Source organism: Lasioglossum baleicum, chromosome 2 (assembly GCF_051020765.1).
Source record: "Lasioglossum baleicum chromosome 2, iyLasBale1, whole genome shotgun sequence".
Classification (NCBI taxonomy): Eukaryota; Metazoa; Arthropoda; class Insecta; order Hymenoptera; family Halictidae; genus Lasioglossum; species Lasioglossum baleicum.
Genome location: NC_134930.1, coordinates 2816442 through 2838559, shown reverse-complemented (window position 1 = coordinate 2838559; position 22118 = coordinate 2816442). Strand labels below are relative to the sequence as shown.

At 38.1% G+C, this 22118-nt stretch overlaps 1 long non-coding RNA gene across 2 annotated transcripts; it reads right to left on the bottom strand.

The window, feature by feature from the left end:
• Positions 1–852: 852 nt before the first annotated feature.
• On the bottom strand, positions 853–9359 carry LOC143218480 (uncharacterized). 2 transcript variants are annotated; one of them, XR_013011087.1, is made up of 4 exons: positions 8652–9359; positions 8364–8453; positions 8028–8116; positions 853–7950 (listed from the first exon to the last, which is right to left on the bottom strand). It is a non-coding gene; the product is annotated as an uncharacterized LOC143218480 (long non-coding RNA). The 2 variants fall into 2 exon arrangements; XR_013011084.1 differs by having other exon boundaries at positions 8028–8453.
• Positions 9360–22118: the final 12759 nt, after the last annotated feature.

Below are 22118 nucleotides of genomic sequence, written 5' to 3'. Positions count from 1 at the left end.
CACTATGTGCCCATCATTTACATATGAGGCATTGAATCCATATTTCTTTATATTGGTTTGTTGAATTGGCCCTGCGCAAAATATGTATTTAACCGACTTCGAGAAAGGAAGAGGTTCCTCAATTCGATCTGTATATGTGCCTTTTTTCGCTTTTTTTTCTATGTATGTTCACCAATTAGGACGAAACCTTCTGCATTTTGTAAGGTATGTCTCCCGATTAGTCCTTTGAAAACAAATTTTGCATTTTTTCATTCTTTGATAATTTTACGACACTTTTCTTTTACTACGAATGATTATGATTATGAACTATGGCTTTTCTTTTACGACACTCCCCCTCCCCCTCAGGATTGTTCCAAATAATTAGAAAAAAATCTGTGTAAAGTTTCAGCTCCATCACATAACGGGAAGACGTGCCCAAGTCCCTTAAACATTAAAATAATTATCTAGCAGAACCGCCGGTCCTTGCCGCCCCCACCGACCTAACTATTGTAATTAACGAACTCATTAATTATTCTGCTCGGTAAGTGGCGCGCGACCGTCACTACAAACCAATATGGCGGCGCCCTTACCTGTCAAAAACACTGCAGATTGCTCAACTTTAAGCAAGCATAACTCCTGAACCATTGATCCTACAGGATCGAAACTTCGATCTGCAGCCGTCCCGGGTACAAATCTACTGGATTACATAACAAAACCAACATAATTTACACTCCGGGACAAAAAGACAGCACATTTTAAAATTAACGTAATATTTATTTATTTAACATTACAACCAAGGTTTTATTTTTACGCATTCTTGCAAAATATCGATATAAACAGACACAAATGAAATTGAATTAAATTTCGCCAGCGTATACAATTTTATTTAAAAAAAAAATAATTTTTAAGGAAATATGGTGTGACAAAATGATAGCACATTTAACTGAAAATTATGTATAACAGTAAATCAACGAATGATAATTAATGCTTAATATTTTGTGGCCCCTCCTTTACATTTAATAACAGCCATCATTCTCTTTGGCAAAGATTCATAGAGTTTTTTAATGGTTTTTTGCTCTAATTGCTCCCACTCATCTTGGATACATTTTTTTAATTCGGCAATATCTCCAAATTGTCTGCCATTTCTATATACAGCTCGGGCAAGATTTCCCCAACAATTTTCAATAATGTTGAGGTCGGGTGATCTTGCTGGCCAATCTAAAACGCGAATTTTTTCTCGAGAAAAGTACTCTTTTACTACTTTTGCTGTGTGTACTGCGGCATTATCCTGCTGAAAAGTATACTTCTCTCCAGCAATTCTGGTCGCGTACGTGTTTATTTGTTCCTTAATCATTTCCAAATACATTTTGCTATTCATTTTTCCTGTTATAAATTTGATTTCCATTTTACCATAGTACCCGATACCGCACCAAATCATCACACTACCACCTCCCATTTGTCGACGACTCAAAAACTGTTCCTCTTTTCGCATATCGTGAAAATAGTAACTCAGACCATCAGGTCCATCTAAGTTAAACCTCTTTTCATCCGTAAATATTATTCTTCGCCATTTCTTTCGCATATGAATATTCTTTTCCGCAAAGTGTAACCGATTGTTCTTATGTTGCACAGTTAACCATGGCTTTTTCTTTAATTTTCTTCGTTGTATGTATTTGCATTTTTGTAAAACACGTCTCACATTCCTTATATTAGTGTCTACACCAACACTTTGTGCAATTTGCCTTGCAGTCATCTTAGAATTCGATGCTGCTCTTAGTATTGCACGACGTTCCCGGGCGCTTAGACTTTGCGGACGTCCAAAACTCTTCTTTTTACCATAGTTTTCCGGATTTTTCAAGAAATTCATTATTACTTTTCGACTTCTATTCATAATTTTTGCTATTTTTATCACTGAATATTGTTCTTCTTCCAATTTTATTATAGTGTGAATCTCACACGCGTTCAACCTCTTTCCGCGACCATTTTTCATAATATTTCGCCTTTTTTAAACAAATATACAACACGAGGTAATATCACGGACTTTATTAACTATGTTCCGAGGTTGTTGTTCGCAATTCGCGAGCTTCGGTGTAACTGGAAAGCGTAGATTTACTACACGTGCTATCATTTTGTCCCACTTGCGAACCACAATATTTACGTTTTCATTTCTAGAGTTCTGTTGAAGTAAATATTGTCGATGATATTCAGTACATTACATATAGAGGCATGTCAGAATATGTTGACATATTAAAATACTAATTTTCTTCGGTTTATTCTACCAAATGAGAAAAAATAGACGATGTGCTATCTTTTTGTCCGGGAGTGTATAGGAGAAATTCACAAATTTTGAGTCCGGTAAAGTAAAGAGCAGCCTAGAAATTTGTTAGAACGTCAACTTCGTACTATTCGCGACATCTCTTGAATATAACGTATATTAATATTTTTAGCGCACTGGTTCGATCTGATGCTACTACTTAAGCAATTTTGCAAATTACCACAAAATTTTCAACGTTCCGGTCAACTATTTAGACCATTTTCAAGAAAAATTTTCATATAATTGCGTCTGTAAAAATTATTAAATTAATATAAAGTGTAATTTATGTTGCGTTCCGCACAAAAAACCAAATGTTCTATGAAAAAACAAACATACTTGCTAAGTGAACAAATTATCTTAAACTCTTTACAATTTTATAACACATGTTGATTCCATCCTGTGATATACGAACTGGGGACAAACTTTAGAATTTGAAGAGGCAACGAAATCAGAAAACATCGATCGACCCATTGGCCAATCAATACTTAGCGGTAAATATGAACGGTGAAAAATCCCAGCAACAAGTTTCTACTGTTTGTATACCATACGAAGTTGTGGTAATTTATTAATTGACATTCAATCTAATTTTGATGTATTTTAACCCTTAACAGATTTTATTTGTTAGAAAAATTCATCATAAAACATTACTGGTTCAGTAATGTTGCGTAATATTCATGTATCTTAGGTGTTTCAATAACTAAAATTTACGCTCTGCTGTCTAATCGTGTGAATTGTTTCTAATAAAATCCGTTGGTGTAAATTGGCTTCTTTTTCTACTATTTTTACATTTTCGAAATCAGAAGCATGGTCAAACTCTACATATTGAATGCCCCGTCAATGCAGTGTGTTGTGCTGGAGGTAAAAATATGTTGTGTCTATGTTCTCTGATCCTATGTATAGTTGGTTACAACCCTTACAAGGTATTGAATAAACTAAATTGCAGTTTGTTACCAATGGTACTTTATCTTTGATCGCGGGGAAAAATTCCCTTAAATAATGTGGTATTTTGAATCTCTTGAATATGTTATTGACCATATGTATAAGTTGAGGGCACTCGCGGTTATGTGTGCGTGTGGTCCGAGCTGGGGCACTGCGTGTGTTTGGTGTGTCCGGTCATCTTGTAACAGAAAGTATCCTTATTGAATCGCCTATTAGATTAGATTACGCAGATAGATTATATACTTAGATAGATAGATTATAAGACCACAAACTCCCACAAGTTCTAACAAAATTTTTAAGAAAAGTGCAATATAAAGTAGAAAGGAGAGTAAACGCGTTTAAAGTTTAGCAAACGATTTTCAGACAAATAGTCGGGTATTTATGACACTTACTCTAATCTGCTATTCCGGGGCCATAAAGAGGACTTTCCTCTTCGTGAAACAGATCATAAAGTGTCGTCTTTTCCGCTCACTGAGAAATTTTTGCGGCTTTAGCAGTATCAGTCTTTATGCGCTCGTAGCCCCTATCGTCGTTTCTCGACCGGCGAATATATTTTTATATCTCCAATTATTATTCCCACCATCTGTATTATTTTCGCGCCATAAATCAATAACGTCGTACAAATATGAAAAGATATTTCTGCCAATATTTTGACACGATCATTTCAGAGTAAAGAGCAAGGACGGGTAAAATTTCTGTGCACTTAGCTCAAATAAAATGGAATTTTATACCATGAAAATTTTTAGAATACAAGTACAGTGACTCGGAGAAATATTTAGACGCTCTAAAAAAGACGATAGTTTTTTTAATATTGTACTACACGATTTAAACTTTTTTGGGAAGCTAGAGCAATTAGTTTACTGCAGGACGTGAAAAGAAATGTTTTAAAAATTGCAATTGATCGGAATTGTAGAAAAAATACTAAAAGTCGCATTTTACAACTTTTTTATGTGGGCCTATATTAAAAATTTTTTAAATACGTTCTGCAGATCTGTGTTGTTCAAAATTGGCGCGCCCGAGCGCCATATTGTCACACCGGCACCGCGCGACCCCGCCAAGACTAGCGCGATCCCGCCGAAACCGCGAGCGTTATCGTATGCCATCGAGGCTTACGCGGGCAATAGATCAGCTGCGTGATTGGGCTATTCCCATTCTCGATCCTACTGGAATGTTCGCGAACGCTCAATCGGAACCACCGGTGCGTGACGAACTTCCAGAAGGATCGAGACAATAAAAGAGAGTGACAACCGTCGCTTCACTCTCTCTGCGACAAACGATCAGCTGTCTAACGTCAAACAAGCGATTCCTCTCAAAGCCTTTTCAAAGTCTTCTTTATTCAAACTCATTGTACATTAGTTCTGCGACACAGTGTTACATCTTTTGACAATCTAGTTCTTAAAGTGCAAATACAGTTATTTATACATCGATCCATACATTCATGCTCATAATATCTTTTATACAGTCCACTTCTCTTGCAGTTCAAATTCATCCGTTACCACACTTATCCATTCCATTCAATCTTGCATTCTAGTCCTGTCGCCAGGTACTTTTAATAGGAAAGTATTCCGAATTTAATGAAATTTTGACACGTCATTTAGGGGTACTCTGGGGTGTCGAATCTCAGTTTTCGACCTCGAGGACCCTGTGCTAACTTGGGGAGGGGGAAAAAACCACGATTTTTATTACCTTGTTTTGGTTTTTCGCCTATTACTCAAAAATTGTGGGTCCTATGAACTTTTGTCTTCCATTTTTGGAAAGAGCATTAAATTTCCTTAAAATTTCACTGGTCAATCTTTTTTTTTGACCAAATAGGCACCGAGAGACAGACGTTCAAAATTAGGAAATTAAGTGGCAACTGACGAATATAGGGAAAGACAGAGAAAATTACACTGTCCAACAACAAAAATGTTTCCATATAACTGTTGGGTGTATCGTATACAGTTTTTAGCGCTGATTCCGAATCTGGCATTAATTTTTCTCCTACACGCACAGTTTTTGAGAAATTTGAGTTTGAAAAAAAACACGTTTTTCGACTTTGAACAGATATTATGACGTTATTATAAAATATATTGTATTATTCTGTACAGCAAAAGATTCTCTAGACTTTCCCGAATCCAGTGATGTGCAATAGTAATACATTATGATTGTTTAAACATGTTTAAAGACGGAGAGGCATCACTTTTGTACACGTTTTTGAGGATATTTTTCAATTTAAAAAAAAAAAATAAGAGTCTAAGGGTCCAGCGGAAAATCGAATTGCACCACGCGATAGAGCAGACTTTTATCTTGAGAAACCACTCTTTCAACTTTCCAACGTCGACGTTTTTTTCGAGATAAAAAGAAAAATCTATTTTATTTTATTTTTTATTTTGTAAGCATCAGACATGGATTCTTACTCTTCACCTACCCAATCTACATTTACTACTCTTTGAGATTACGGATTAATGGGAAAATGTAAAGTCATAAAGTGATGACCAGGCACCCCTAAATAGGGAATAAACTGCAATTATAACATTAGGCACTTGTCAGCGGACACCCCTCCCCCCTCCAAACAATGTGAAATCAGATTGATAAGAGTACAATGTTAGGGTTTTTGGAGAAAGAGAGATTTTTTTACGTATTTCTCAAATTTGTCTTCCGCGGGTGGGGGGGGGGGGTCCGAAGGGGGGGTGAAAATGTGAGGGGTATACACAGTATGTAGATTATATGTAGATATGTTGAAAAACTAAATTTGTGAGCCAAAAACCTGCAATTTCCTCCTAAATGTCACAATGTGTGGCTCAAAATGACATTTTGAGAAACATTTCCTAATTTTGAACGCCTGTTTCTCGGTACCTATTGCATCAAAAAATACGTTTGACTAGTGAAATTTGAAGAAGGTGGTTCGGAACCCACCATAAACAGTAGGTCCCGCTGAAAAGGCGATGGTGAGAGTGGAAAAAGGAGAGGATTGGTAAATGAATTTGAAACCCTGAGGGGACCAAATATCATGTCCATAGTGAAATTTGAAGGAAATTTAATGCTCTTTCCAAAAATGGAAAACAAAAGTTATAGGACCCACAGTTTTTGAGTAATAAGCGAAAAACCAAAAACAGGTAACAAAAATCGTGGTTTTTTCCCCCTCCCCAAGTTAGCACAGGGTCCTCGAGGTCGAAAACTGAGATTCGACACCCCAGAGTACCCCTAAATGACGTGTCAAAATTCCATTAAGTTCGGAATACTTTGCAGGTAGACGCCCTTTTTTCGACCTGGCGATTGGACTTTCAGGATCGAAAAAAATGTCGACATTGGAAAGTTGAAAGAGTGGTTTCTCAAGATAAAAGTCTGCTCTATCGCGTGGTGCAATTCGATTTTCCGCTGGACCCTTAGACCCTTATTTTTTTTTTTTAATTGAAAAATATCATCAAAAATGTGTACAAAAGTGATGCCTCTCCGTCTTTAATGATTGTTTAAACATGTTTAAACAATCATAATGTACTACTATTAGACATCACTGGATTCGGGAAAGTCTAGAGAATCTTTTGCTGTAAAGAATAATACAATATCTTTTATAAGAACATCATAATATCTGTTCAAAGTCGAAAAACGTGTTTTTTTTCAATCTCAAATTTCTCAAAAACTGTGCGTGTAGGAGAAAAATTAATGCCAGATTCGGAATCAGCGCTAAAAACTGTATACGATACACCCAACAGTTATATGGAAACATTTTTGTTGTTGGACAGTGTAATTTGCTCCGTTTTTACCTATATTCGTCAGTTGCCACTTAATTTCCTAATTTTGAACGCCTGTCTCTCGGTGCCTATTTGGTCGAAAAAAATGATTGACTGGTGAAATTTGAAGGAAATTTAATGCTCTTTCCAAAAATGGAAGACAAAAGTTCATAGGACCCACAATTTTTGAGTAATAGGCGAAAAACCAAAACAAGGTAATAAAAATCGTGGTTTTTTCCCCCTCCCCAAGTTAGCACAGGGTCCTCGAGGTCGAAAACTGAGTTTCGACACCCCAGAGTACCCCTAAATGACGTGTCAAAATTTCATTAAATTCGGAATACTTTCCGAATAGACGCCTTTTTTTCGACCTGCCGACTGGACTATTCTTTCTCTCATTCCAATCACTCTGCTATCCTGTCTCACTCTTCTCAGTCATTCCATTCTTTCAATTACACGTTCCTTTCATTCTGGTCAAGCAAGACCGCAGCCTTCACATGCGTTATATTAAACACATTTTGAAACTTTCGTCAAAATCGGTCGCCGTTGCAATGAGCTACAAACGTTTGAGCATGGTAAAAATTGCAGATTTTCACGATTTTCGGTCTATAACTGCAGATTCTTACATCTTTCAATGCCTATCGTTTTTTCCGCATCATCGATTTAGATGAAACTTTCACAGTACATATAAAATTTATAATATTACCTCTCAAATAATATTAATTCTGTATAAAATTTATATATCATAAATCAGATTTTATGTGTGTATTGCCGCTTTAGCAGTGATTTTTATAAAAATTACCTACATCATCAAAATGTAGAACATTTACGCTTTAAAATCGTGGATGTTTCATCAATTTCGGATCATTGTCGGCAAAGTTATGCGAATTTAAAGATTGAGCGAGTTTTAAATTGGCTCTGTCCGGCTCTTCAGTGCAAATACCCCACTGTGGCAGCTGTCAATTGGCTCTGATTTGGTTGAAACGTTGTACAGTTATATATCTCGTTCTCCTGTTAACGTATTATACCGCTATAGGCACAGATACTCAATAGTTTTCAAGATAATTATGTTTAAATGTTTTCATTACCTTGAATACAGTTGTAATTCCCAGGAATATCAACTACCGTTGTGGCGTGGCTGTAGCGCACCAAAATAGTACGGCCGTTGACGAGATTTCTTGTCGATGAAAATTTTTTTATCAATTAAACTTTCCTTATTTAGTTTGTACCATGCAAATATTCATTTTCACATGCAAAAATGAATATATAATTTTATTTAAAGTCATAATGAATTAAAAAACTGATCATTAATCGTGCCTGAAAATTGTTAATAATAGAAAACGAAGCCAAAATCGCAATTTTTTCATTTTCTATTTTCGTCTTATATTGTCATTGACAACCACCCCTTTTAAATCTTCTCCCACCTGTGGTCGAACACCCTGTATAATTTCTTCACATCCGCTACACTCTATCGTTTTCAACATATTCTTCCCGACGAATCATGGGGCTTTCTGCTGCAACCGGAAACGAAACAACCATATACAGTATATACATCCAATAAAAATCGAATAGGAGGCGTGGGCGTTCAACGAACCGAGGATTCCTCGACGTATGTTACGTTACGCGCGGTGCGGCACCGTATCTCGCGCGGAAGCTCCTTGAGAAAATTACATCGCGGATTCTTAAACCGGCTCGGATAGGATTTCACTTACCAAACCTTCGGAAATATTCGCGCGGTATCCTAGCTGCGTTGCAACTGACAGAAGGATGAGACGAATCCCGGTCCAGATTCTCGAATCCAGACCACGTAGCCCGTGCCGGTGGCATCTCGTGATTTTGCAATCTCCCGACGGTTTTTTTTATGTCCGACCAGTCGTCCCCCGGAACAAACCCATCTTCGGCCGAAAAATCTCGTCGGATGAAAAGTGTAAAAGGGTCGTTCCTCTCGAGACCCATTTTCGCCCGACAGGGAAAACGAAGGGGATCAAAACGGACCTGGGCTCCCGGGGATGAAAGGAAAAAGCGACCGAGAACGACGGATCGGTCTGGGTTACAGTCGGAGACTAATGTCACTGGGGGATCCGCCGGTATTCCCGACGATTACATAATTAATCGCGTTATAATTGAAGCGTCCAGAATCCCGCGGCTATTAATTAAACGTCCCCATCGAAATGATCGCCGACAGAGTGGTGCCTCGGAACTACGTCTCTCCTTGACTCGGTGTCGCGTCGCAAAGGGATTTCCTGCTCAGCTCCAGCATGAGGAGTGCTACAAGAGACAGCTGACTGGCCTGCGAGCTCCATCGTTCATGGTGAGTTATGCTTCTGTTGCGAACTCCATTCTACCAGGAATTCCCATTCAGTTTTCTTCTTCCTCTGGTAAAATTATTCTCGGTGTTCGGTCTAGCGAGGGACATATGAGCCGTTTTTAAGCCAAATCGATTAACTCCCCACACACACACACACTTTTTGAAATATTTTAAATTTAATAACGTATTGTAGGAACAAGATTGTTGAGAATAAAATATCTGTCCTTTATTTAGAATAACACGACAGAAATAACAAAGATAGACAGTACAAGTACAGTACAAAACGTGTCCGTATTCACAGATTCTTAATCGTAAGCCGTAAATCGTAAGTAAGTCGTGATCGAGTTCGTATTTGGTATCGTGGTTCGTATCGTTGCGTTTTTGGACAAAAGACGTTCCGCGTCCTCTGCGGCTTGGCATTATCGTCGTACACACAGGTGCGTCTCGGCACGCCTAGATGGATTTTTTCGTGACCTAGTCAGGAGTCGGGCGATGACACTAGCCTAGGTTTACTTGTCAGTTCATTCCCCCGGTCCTCGACTGTTTACAGTAGCTAACGTGTGTCGTTTGATGTTTTCGGTACGAGGGCAACGACTCGGTCGGTTCATGGCCTTGCCGATGTAATCATTCCCACAGTATACTAATGTTTTCAGCGCAATGGTTCGATCTGATGCTACTACTTAAGCAATTTTGAAAATTACCACAAAATTTTCAGGATCAATAAATTCGAAAAATACCGTCGTTATTCCTTACGTTCAAAATATATCTAACGATATTAAGAGAATATTCAGAAAGGTAGGAATTCACACAATTTTCAAAATACCACATTATTTAAGGGAATTTTTCCCCGCGATCAAAGATAAAGTACCATTGGTAACAAACTGCAATTTAGTTTATTCAATACCTTGTAAGGGTTGTAACCAACTATACATAGGATCAGAGAACATAGACACAACATATTTTTACCTCCAGCACAACACACTGCATTGACGGGGCATTCAATATGTAGAGCTTGACCATGCTTCTGATTTCGAAAATGTAAAAATAGTAGAAAAAGAAGCCAATTTACACCAACGGATTTTATTAGAAACAATTCACACGATTAGACAGCAGAGCGTAAATTTTAGTTATTGAAACACCTAAGATACATGAATATTACGCAACATTACTGAACCAGTAATGTTTTATGATGAATTTTTCTAACAAATAAAATCTGTTAAGGGTTAAAATACATCAAAATTAGATTGAATGTCAATTAATAAATTACCACAACTTCGTATGGTATACAAACAGTAGAAACTTGTTGCTGGGATTTTTCACCGTTCATATTTACCGCTAAGTATTGATTGGCCAATGGGTCGATCGATGTTTTCTGATTTCGTTGCCTCTTCAAATTCTAAAGTTTGTCCCCAGTTCGTATATCACAGGATGGAATCAACATGTGTTATAAAATTGTAAAGAGTTTAAGATAATTTGTTCACTTAGCAAGTATGTTTGTTTTTTCATAGACCATTTGGTTTTTTGTGCGGAACGCAACATAAATTACACTTTATATTAATTTAATAATTTTTACAGACGCAATTATATGAAAATTTTTCTTGAAAATGGTCTAAATAGTTGACCGGAACGTTGAAAATTTTGTGGTAATTTGCAAAATTGCTTAAGTAGTAGCATCAGATCGAACCAGTGCGCTAAAAATATTAATATACGTTATATTCAAGAGATGTCGCGAATAGTACGAAGTTGACGTTCTAACAAATTTCTAGGCTGCTCTTTACTTTACCGGACTCAAAATTTGTGAATTTCTCCTATACACTCCCGGACAAAAAGATAGCACATCGTCTATTTTTTCTCATTTGGTAGAATAAACCGAAGAAAATTAGTATTTTAATATGTCAACATATTCTGACATGCCTCTATATGTAATGTACTGAATATCATCGACAATATTTACTTCAACAGAACTCTAGAAATGAAAACGTAAATATTGTGGTTCGCAAGTGGGACAAAATGATAGCACGTGTAGTAAATCTACGCTTTCCAGTTACACCGAAGCTCGCGAATTGCGAACAACAACCTCGGAACATAGTTAATAAAGTCCGTGATATTACCTCGTGTTGTATATTTGTTTAAAAAAGGCGAAATATTATGAAAAATGGTCGCGGAAAGAGGTTGAACGCGTGTGAGATTCACACTATAATAAAATTGGAAGAAGAACAATATTCAGTGATAAAAATAGCAAAAATTATGAATAGAAGTCGAAAAGTAATAATGAATTTCTTGAAAAATCCGGAAAACTATGGTAAAAAGAAGAGTTTTGGACGTCCGCAAAGTCTAAGCGCCCGGGAACGTCGTGCAATACTAAGAGCAGCATCGAATTCTAAGATGACTGCAAGGCAAATTGCACAAAGTGTTGGTGTAGACACTAATATAAGGAATGTGAGACGTGTTTTACAAAAATGCAAATACATACAACGAAGAAAATTAAAGAAAAAGCCATGGTTAACTGTGCAACATAAGAACAATCGGTTACACTTTGCGGAAAAGAATATTCATATGCGAAAGAAATGGCGAAGAATAATATTTACGGATGAAAAGAGGTTTAACTTAGATGGACCTGATGGTCTGAGTTACTATTTTCACGATATGCGAAAAGAGGAACAGTTTTTGAGTCGTCGACAAATGGGAGGTGGTAGTGTGATGATTTGGTGCGGTATCGGGTACTATGGTAAAATGGAAATCAAATTTATAACAGGAAAAATGAATAGCAAAATGTATTTGGAAATGATTAAGGAACAAATAAACACGTACGCGACCAGAATTGCTGGAGAGAAGTATACTTTTCAGCAGGATAATGCCGCAGTACACACAGCAAAAGTAGTAAAAGAGTACTTTTCTCGAGAAAAAATTCGCGTTTTAGATTGGCCAGCAAGATCACCCGACCTCAACATTTAGAAATCGAAACTTTCTCTAACTCTTCCATCACCAAATTTGCAATCACAGGGGAAACAGGAGACCTCATAGCTGTTCTAAACATCTGTTTGTAAAAAGTGCCATTAAAACTGAAAACATTGGCTTCAAGTATAAATTTGACTAATTTTACTGAAATTTTTCCCCGCGATCAACGATAAAGTACCATTGGTAAAAAAAACTGCAATTTAGTTTATTCAATACCTTGCAACGGTTGTAACCAACTATACATAGGACAAACGTTTAGACTTTTGGAGACTCGGATCAGAGAACATAGACACAACATATTTTTACCTCCAGCACAACACACTGCATTGACGAGGCATTCAATAGAGTTTGACCATGCTTTTGATTTCAAAAATGTAAAAATGATAGAAAAAGAAGCCAATTTACACCAACGGATTTTATTAGAAACAATTCACACGATTAAACATCCGAGCGTAAATAGACGTTAGCGTTTACTTACTTGTGTAACGTTTTAGTACGCCAGTAATGGTGTTTTAGAGTTATTTAAATTGAAATATCTCCTGAACTATTTTCGATATACAGTGGTCGAAATTTCTATAAAGTTACTGTGTTTTGTGCCCGTGCGAAATCAATACAAGCCGGTTTATGTACTTCTTTAAGGCCTGGTTTACGTTGTATTTTTGTCGAGAAGAATTTAAAAGTTGTTGCACACGTCTTGTTGTTACTGGGAGCTCCAATTCAGCTCGAAATTGTGCTACATTTTTCCTTTCCTTAGCTGCAGACCTCGTTAATATTGAATGATGTCTCTTTGACTATTTTTTATTACTACCATTAAGATGATTTTTTCCGTAATTTTCACGTAAATTGATATAATTATTAATCACAGTATATGACCGATTAGTTTTCTTAGCAATTGCGCGATTAGAGCAGCCCATATCTTTATAAGCATCGATTGATGCTTTTTCTTCACTTGTTAGTACTTTTCCTCTCGGCATTCTCATACACGTGAATCAAATGATAACAAACAGGATTTCTGTGAGTTCTAAAACTAATACTTTTAGAATATTCGCAGTTTTCCGTAGTTCTCTGCTCAGAATACAGAGAAACACTAAGTGACTTTATAGAAACTTCGCATTTGTGTTCTGCACCACACAGAAAAAAATTTTAAACAACGTAAATAGTAAACATAGCGGTCTAAAGTCTGTCCCAGTTAAGAACATACTTCGCGAATGACCAGTTTACGTCGTTCGCTGCGCAGGTTCGCCCTGATTGGTAGTACTCCCAATGCACAACGCATGCGCGCAGTGGCACTGAAGCGACGCCACGCGATGCAGCGCTGCAAACTGCCTCACTCGCGTTATACCAGGTGTCCTGTGTTACACGCATCACCACCCTCGCTATTTTACCTCGTTCGTTTCGCTAGTTTTTCCGCGCTTTTCTTTAAAGTGTTTATTGGCGAAAGAAAATGGAACAAGGAGAGCCATCAGGTGTATCTCCACAGAAGCGAAGTCAATAAGTCATAATCGTCCAGACCAAAATGTCCACTAACCCGTTTCATTCCGGTACATCACGTATATGAAGACTCGCGTCGAGACAGTGGGGAGTGGGTAGTGGAGTGGGAGCTCGGAGGCTCGCAGCAAGGCGCTGCGATCAGTCGAGCTGCGCGAAGGAAGTATGTTCTTAATTGGGACAGACTTTAGAGTACGCAGTCCCTCTATCCGAGTGTCTACAAGGAACAAGACCAGATACGATAAATCAACAAAAATGGCGATATTTTTAAAATATCTATGAAAAAGAAGATGACTTTATCGAAATTTCGACCACTGTACATTGGTTAGCACTTTTTTATAACGAATGTCCAGCTGCATCGATTGATGATTTAAAAAATACCTCATTCTATTTAAAAAAATATCGATGACCTTGAAATCTTGTAAAAAATTGACCTTGAAAATTTTTTCCCTTACACCGTTACATGTGGTCCATCAAACAGTGTAATTTGTCCTAAGAAGTTTTTTTTTACAACGAAAAGTAACGGAGATATTTAGGTGTTCTGTTTCTTCGGACTCACCCTGTATATGAATGTTATATCTATTTTCTGACATGACTTTTTTCCATCTAATATGGCCATTTTTCCCATTGTGCCTTGGTTTGGCGGACATTGATGTAAGAAAAGTGCTGCAAAGTAAATATTGATCTTGAAGTTCAAAATCAAAAGGTCAACATTTTTTTGGATTGCATCATACTTTACTTGTGGCGAGGATGAAAAGTGCGAAAGCAACCATGGATCAAAACTCGATCGGTGTCTTAAAACATTATGGACATTTTTTTCATTATGAAACTAATATTTATTTATATTGTGTTTTCATTCGTCCGTCAGATGGAGTTTATAGGACGTGTGATTGGTAAAGCCAATGAAAATCATGTCTTGGCACTTGAATTATATCGAAAATATACTATAAATAAAATTGGTTCCATAATGACAAAACTTTACCTTAATGTTTTAAGAGAACTGTTTAGTTTTGACCCATTAGACTACTGTTGAACACCATTTTTATTGCCGAAATTGATCAGCCTGGGATTATCGTTCGTGTGAACCACTCAAACAGACATTGGGAGGTATATCGATTCTAATACAGTAGTGCACAATTAAGCGGCCACAGCCGGGACCGAATGCAGACGCTTAAGTGGGAAACGTGGCTTCTGCGAATTCAACTGAAGGGATAACAGGGGATGTGAGTGAGTGAGATACCGATATCCGGCATGTACAGTGCCGGACAAAATAATAGGACGTTTGATATATTTAAATATTTAGTATAATTATACAAAAAGATGTATATTTTACTTCACCTAATACATATTGAGTGCTTCCTTTAAAATGAACGTACTAAATGTTAAGTTTTTGTGGTGTACAGAGAGAGAGAGAGAGAGGGTCTTTCAAAATTGTACAGGGTGTTTCGTCTAAAACAGGACACCTAAAGATCTCCTCTATCTCTGACAATACAAAAAATGTTATTAACCTAATCTAAATGGTTTCAAAAGACGAATCAGATGGAAGAATCGTTTTTTGTAAATTGCAATTTTTTATTCGTTTTTTCAACGTCACTCGTGTTTGTTTACATATATAAACACATTTTTTGTTGTTTTATGTTATAGCAAACATTATTGTGCATTCATCCGTGTTTAATAGCACGACCTCGAAATGACCGTAAACTCTAAAATTTGCTAATTATTGCAGAACTTACTTTCAGCGACATTTCAGATTTCAACGGTAACAGAAATTCGACCATGAACTTGAACTTCTAAATAATCACATTTATTACTGCAATAAATGTTCGAAATTATGTCCTTCCGTTGTGATACATTTCGTGAGGCGAAAAACGACAGATTGTACAGCTCTTCCGATGATTTCAGGTTTCATATCAGCACATGCAGCAATTATTCGTTCCTTCATATTTTCTGGCGTCGTGGGCAGCTCTTGATAAACCGTACCCTTTAATGTCCCCCATAAGAAAAAAACAAGTGAGGTGAGATCGGGTGAACGAGCCGGCCATGATATAGGTCCATTGCGTCAAATCCAACGATATGGGAATTTTTCGTTGAGGACACGTGTTGCAATATGGGAAAAGTGTGCTGAACACCCATCGTGTTGATACCATAGTGCTAGACGGTCCCTAAATGGTACATCTTCTAATGAACATGGTAGAATATGTTCTAAAAATTCAGCATACTTCTGCCCAGTTTGTGTACCGTTGATAAAATACGGCCCAATTATCCTATTATTTAGAATACCACACCAGACATTTATGGTTCATGGTCTCTGCTTATCGAGTTGTCTAAACCATCGTGGATTTTCAACCGACCAATAATGCATGTTCTCGAGGTTCACCTGACCATGATTTGTAAAGGATGCTTCGTCCGTAAACAATACTGTTTGGAAAAACATTTTATCACTTTCATATTTACGTATACCCCGTTGAGAAAAGTGTACGCGGTTTTCAAAGTTTCTTCCATGCAGCTCTTGGTGAAGAGATAAATGGAAAGGGTGAAATTTTTGTGAATGAAGAATCCGGAATATGCTTGTCACACTAATACCTGTTTCACATCCAAGTTGCCTTATACTAACATACGAGTTTTGATTAAGTTTAGCGATGATATTGTTCACATAGCTTCATGAGTACCAGTCTTACATCTCACACGAATGTTTCTGTTGACACTACCAGTCTCACAAAATGTTTTAACAATACTTGAGTATGCAGCACGTGATGGACAAGAACGTTCTGGAAATCTGTCTTTGTAAATTCGTATTGCTTCTCTTAGACACTCTCGAGCATCACCGTAAATTAAAACCATTTGAATTTTCTCCTGTTCTGAATAACACATTATGAATCGCTTGTCGATACACTGGGAAATCTAGCAGTGAGCAAACTGTTAAATGCATATCTCTCTCAATCTCTATGTACACAGAGGAATGATACAATGTGTTTATTTACAAGTTCATACACACACACACGCACACACACACGCACACGCACACATGGTCGGATTTCTGTTACCGTTGAAATCTGAAATGTCGCTGAAAGTAACTTCTGCATTAATTAGCAAATTTTAGAGTTCACGGTCATTTCAAGGTCGTGCTATTAAACATGGATGAATGCACAATAATGTTTGCTATAACATATAACAACAAAAAATGTGTGTATATATGTAAACAAACACGAGTGACCTTGAAAAAACGATTAAAAAATTACAATTTTTAAAAACCGATTCTTCCATCTGATTCGTCTTTTAAAACCATTTAGATTACGTTAGAAAGATTTTTTGTATTTCCAGAGATAGAGGAGATATTTAGGTGTCATGTTTTAGACGAAACACCCTGTATATTGTGACAAAAATAGCGTGATTCTGCACCTCTGGATCGGTGGCGATCTGTTACAAAAATGAACCGTACAATTGCGTTTCATGTGAACCGATCTGGTAAAAAACGACCTTAATGTTTCGTAAACTATTTTATTCCATAAGACTACAGGGTGTCCCAGGATGGTATAAACTTGGAGGAGATGAGACACATGGTTCCTTTGAGACTTCTGTTTATTGCAATGAGTATTTAGTATACGTTGAAATAAAAAACAATTTTGACCTTGTGATTCAATGTTAAGATCAATTTTGCAGTCCATTTTTGTAGAAGATCTTTCTAGTATCAGATAATTTCGAAACACCCTGTACAAAGAGGAAATTGATGGAGAAAATATGAACTTTAGCTGATCTTGGACGGATAAAATGATAGGACATTAATAAAAGAAGAGAGATTTTATAAAGGTGTTTCGTCAAACATAATATTAGTATTTAGTAAAACCACTTTAGAATTGTTTCGCAGAATTTTTTTATGCGTTTGTGTTTTAATAGGCTCCAGCTTTTACTAGTATCTTTTAATTTTTCTACGTCCAAAAATTGCTTCGCAATCGCACATTCACTTCTTGACAAGTTAGCCCGAACAATCGCAATAATATTGAGGTCACAAAAAGCCAGCAGGCCAATCCACAACGGCCACATTTTTCGAAATAATAAATTATTGAATTGTACATTTTCCATGTGATTTAATTCGTAATTTCACGATCTACATATATGAACATAAACAAAACAATATATGGTCCATCTTAAAAAGACAGGTGACCTTGATATCTTGTAAAGGAATGACCTTCAGAAAACATGTTTCCCATCAATTAGCTCCTTCAGACAGTACATCTTCATCCTCTGGAATTTTTTCACAACACTATTAATAACGGAGATATTTAGGCGTTCCCATTTAAATGGAGCAGTGTATTAAGTTTCAGTCGGCGCGCTCGTAGATCAGTTGGAGGTCCCAGTTTTTCAAAATTAAGTGTGTAAAAAAGCGGACACTTAAATGTGCACTATGTACTGAGTAATGATTGATGTCGAAGCGCTTCGTGTACAATGAGCTTTGTACCTAATATTCTATTTTCTACGAGACCAGAATATCCGATGACGAAAGTGTGAAGAAAAATAACATAAGAAAAACAAACCATTTGTACTTTTAAGAGAAATTGCTTTCGAGTTCAAAATTAAAGAAAGGGTCCGACTACTATTCGACTGACCCTCTAGAGATCTAGCGATTTCCTGTAATTTTGATAGCCAGCGATCGCCGTTCAGTCGATTGTTAGCGAACGTTTCTCTAATTGTCACTGCAATTCAAGCGGAACCGTCCGAACGAGATCTCCATCGGGCCGAGGACCTCGGAACACATGAACGACCCCTCGATGACCCCGAGATACCTTCTTCAACTGATAGACGTCGATCGGACCGAGAATTGTCTCCACTGTTGACCGATTCCGTCAGTATACCGCTTACGGGGGATATCATTGGAAAGGAAATACGGGGGAATATCTAGGCGGATGTGATCTTCGTCGTAAGAATTAAAATAGATATCGAACGATATGGTCCATTCAACGAAAAGTTGAGCACAACTAAAGCTGACAAGATGTGCCACAGGATTGATTCGATTCAGTTATTCGCTATCTCGCATAGTTTCCGAGATATCCGCGTTCAAAGTTCACTAATTGTGCTGAAGCTAGTCAATTAAGGCAAAAAACGTGGGGCAAAAATAGTCAACTTTGAGCGCGGATATCTCGGAAACTATGCATCCTAGCGATAAGACCATTCCATACAAAATTAAAGCTGACAAAATGTGCTACAAGATTGAATTCATTCAGTTTTTCACTATCTCGCATAGTTTCCGAGATATCCGCGCTCAAAGTTCACGAATTGAGAAAAAGAAATTTTTGCCTCATTTGACTAGCTAACTCTTCAGCACAATTAGTGAACTTTGAGCGCGGATATCTCGGAATCTATGCGAGATAGTGAAAAACTGAATGCAATCAATCTTATAGCACATTTTGTCAGCTTTAATTTTGTATGGAATGGTATTATCGCTAGGACACATAGTTTCCGAGATATAAGCGGAGAACCGAAAAAGGTGACTTCTACGTGCCCCCCTGTAGCCCGCTCACCTCCTAGGAGTAGGGACTTTTAGTATGTTTACCTCCTAACTAGTCCAAACTAAGTCCCAAAGTTAAAAATTGTGTTCCTTCCATTTCCCTCTACGCACCCCTTATAAGCATTCATTGACTGGACTAATATAACGTTTTCGTTAGTGAATAAATGGTTCAACGTAACAAAAGAAATGTGAAACAACTAGCGTGGCAAGGGGGGTAGGGGGTAGGGGTGAGGCTGGGAGTGGGAGTGGGGGAAAATAGAAGGAACGAAACGAGAGATAGGGAAACGAAAAACGGCCGCGGAATCAAAAGTAAATGTTTACATTGTTAATTACTTCGGCCGTAGTTCAAACGCGGAGAACAATTATTCGACTGCCGATTGAAATTCTGTGGTCTTAGCCGAAAGGTAATTAACTTTTAATTGAGAAAGTTCGACGAGGTCGTGCCCTAATCCCCCCTCTCCGCTCCTCTCCGGATCGCTTCTTGTCCATTCCGCAACACTCGCTCTATCCCCCCGCCCCCCTTCGACCCCTCTCTCCACACCGCTCTTCACTGCCACGATCGTCTCCGATAGCTCCTTTTTCTTCCCCACTTCTTGCCACGACAGGTTGCTCCTCCTGCCACTCAACTTGTCTAAACGTCCCGATCGTGACGCTCGGGAATCTACAGTTATCAGAAGGGCATTTAAGCGTCCGTATCCCTTTTCTTTCATCGTTTGACCCGTGTTGCCTGGTTCCCTTGTTCGACCCTCTAGCCACCCCGCCGCGCCGCCCCTATCCATTATTCAGAGGACGCTCGGCTGCCGCAGAAACAAACGGCTCGCGCTTCTCTCGGCCCTCCTTCTCCTCCTCCTCCTCCACCCCTCCTCCTCTTCTTCCTGTTCCTTTACCCCTCAGCTCCGCCATCGGCGAGGTCAGAAACTGGAGGCTTAATTTATTTAAAACTCGGGATTCTTCCAACGCGAAAGCGGAACTTTCGAGAGGAGGGAAGTTTATTTCCCACAGGACGCATACCCGTGTATCGCGTGGCTTATAACGCTATAGAGTTTGATAAACTGTTAGACGCGGCTGTAAGACCGTATTAACGCAGGAATATACAAGCCTGGGGGATGATTTAGAATCACTTACGTCGAGTCCCAGTTTATGGAGCTCGAGGCCCGCCGGAACGGAGTCGAGCAATTTGATTTTTCAATTACTGCTCTGCTTCTGGTGATTATATTTGCAATAGCGCACTCCTTACCGATTAGGGTGACCTTGGAACATGTAGTCAAGGTCATCGTTCTGAACAATTCTTCCCTATACCTGCAGCTTCGTCTTCGGTTCCATGATAGTCACATGAATATACAGGGTGTCTCCTGTAACGCGATTCAATATTTTTTGGCCATTTTCGGTCATTCTGTACGTGCGAAACAATTAACCGAAGCAATCGCACGAATGATGGCTTTGGATATGCAACCGTACAGTATTGTTGAGAATGTCGGATTTTGAACGAACAATTGTTTTCTGACGCTGGAAATATTGTCACAGCCACGAGAACAAAACTTGTATCGGAAAAAGTAGAGCAATTATGCTTCCTACACGCGAATTTAAAATAAAATACTGTTATTTCACATAATGTATTCGAAATTATTTCTTTTCGTCGCGAAATTCGAGAACCGATTACACGGGAAATACAAAAATCATTCTGAACCTGCCAGTGAAAATAAAAGATATTGAACTGAAAAATCATAAAACAGCATTATACTTACATATACAGGGTGTCCCAAAACCCCTTCAACTCCGGGAAATGGGAGGATCCTTAGGTCATTTGAAGCAACATTTTCCTTTGCACCAATGTCAGCCGGGGCTTTGTTTACGAGTTATTAACGAAAAACACGGACCAATCAGAGCGCGACCTAGACGCGCGATGGCACGTTCAGCCAGGCGCTCCGGGAGACGAGCGTGGTGTAACGCCGCGATGCCGCAACGAACAAGAATTTCTCGAGATTATGTGAATCTTCCCCGATTTGGATGAGCTTTGGATATGTTGTCAAGACCATGATTCTGAACAACATTTCCCTTTACAGTTTTTGTCGGCCGGCTTTAGTTTACGAGATACATAATTGTAAAAACTTGTCATTGTAAATCGATCGATAGTACTCTCTTCTACCCGATTTGGATGAGCTTTGGATATGTTGTCAAGACCATGATTCTGAACAACATTTCCCTTTACAGTTTTTGTCAGCCGGCTTTAGTTTACGCGATAAATATAAAAACTTGTAATTGTAAATCGATCGATTGTACTATCTTCTACCCGATTTGGATGAGCTTTGGATATGTTGTCAAAACCATGATTCTGAACAACATTTCCTTTAGACTTTTTGACGGTCGCGGAAGAACTTTACTTGTCAATTCATATGGGTGGATCTTTTTACCCGACTTACGGCAACGTTACCCGAACGAGAGAAGAAGCAGAAACTGATTGTATTGAAAACTCACTTATTCAGCCGTAAATCCATTTGCTGCTTCGAAATGTGTGTCACTGGGTCACTCGGTGACGAACTGTACAGATGTCTTCAGGTATACGACAGTACCGAAAGCTAAGAGACGTACGGCCAGGTCGACGAACTGCACAGCCGGTGGTAGAAGGCCTAAGGGATGCGCGGTCAAGTCGACGATCCAGAATTTCACTTTCACTTTCGATTCGATAAATAATTCGTATGTTTATTTCACACAGATGCCTTGAAATTTTTCCACACTCACAATCACTAATCACATTTGTCAACACATAGTTATGCACTAATAATAATTGCTTAAACTAATTAAACGATTATTTAATCTAATCACTAGACTGCGGATCTTTATGTAAAATGAAAGTTGGCTGCCGCTATTACAAGGGACAGGAGCCAGACAGATATTTGATTCTTACTGTGATCATTTTAAGAA